Consider the following 1,358-nt stretch of genomic DNA (forward strand, 5'->3'; position numbering starts at 1 on the left):
ATATATATATTTATATATATATATAAATATATATATTTATATATATATATAAATATATATATATAAAAAATATATATATATATATATATACCTATCTGATGCAGATTCAACAGGTAAGAATTAGACATTCAATGTTCTATCCTGAAACACTTTTTTCCAAACCCCTTTCCCCCATTGCTTTTTCCTCCTTTGGTAAAGGTCTATGTCCCAAAAGCATGATTTGTGACATGCTGAAAATGGAACTGGGTGGAGGGCAAGGGAAATGTTAGGTAATAAAGTAAATATCCCACATTCTACATTCTGCAGTTTTCTGTAGTTTTCTTCTCCAAGAGTTAAAGAAGTTTATAGCATTAACTCCAACCTGCAGCAGAAGTAAAGTTACAGAGCATTTATTACTTTGTATGTTTAGTGTACAGCTTAGGTCATCAAATTCTAGGTTTTTCGAAGTTACAGATCAGGACCTCCGTAATTAATACAAAGACAGGATCTCCAGAGGTGATGAACCTCATAGATTTCACACGCTTACTCAAACACAGAATTAACAACGCTCTGGAAGTCTCTACTCAAAATATAATGAGTCTAGACAATTGTTTCAGACAGTGTGCATAACTTATGAAAGGCTAAGTTTGGCTTTGATGGATGTCACTATCATTTTGTAGTCCAAGTCTTGCATACAATTAGAGCACTAAAGGAACTGAATAAAAAGCATCCATTAATGTTGCATTTGCTATCTTCTGTCTCTAGTAGATGATGAACAGAATAGATTTTTTTTTTTATTTGAGGTAACCCTTAACTTAAACAAGTGGGCAAAATATTCCAGACTAAGCAGAACTTCACATTTGAGGCTTACTGCCATTAAAAGACTGAATATTTTGCCCTGGAATTCCGCCATCAGGGTGAACCTAGCTGCAGTAACATCAGTTCTGGCAGCTAGTGTTCATGGAAGAATGGCTAGGTTTGCTAAGAGCGGTAGCAAACCACCCCATATCCGATTCTACAACTGCAGTTTCTGATGATATAATACAATTTTGTCTGTAAGGTACTGAGCCATGATACATTTTTGTCTTCAGTGCCAAAAGTTCCCTGCAAATATAAGAAAATACCTCCTACTGATAAAACATTGCTGCACTATGAGTAATGCGCCTACAGTGGCCACACAGGGGGCCAGTACAATTACCTCATGGTTAGACCACTAAAAGTGAGATGTATAAAGCTCAGTGAAGTGAATCTTACTTATGTTTCTAAATCAATATCTGGCCAATTTTCTACCAGGGCAGCACTGTACATGCAGTTACTGAACATGTGGGGGCAATTTTTATTTTCCACCTTAAGTTTGAAGTACACTCACTGGTGTGACA

Source organism: Lagopus leucura, unplaced genomic scaffold (assembly GCF_019238085.1).
Source record: "Lagopus leucura isolate 7727_CA_CO unplaced genomic scaffold, USGS_WTPT01 Super-Scaffold_100004, whole genome shotgun sequence".
Lineage (NCBI taxonomy): Eukaryota > Metazoa > Chordata > Aves > Galliformes > Phasianidae > Lagopus > Lagopus leucura.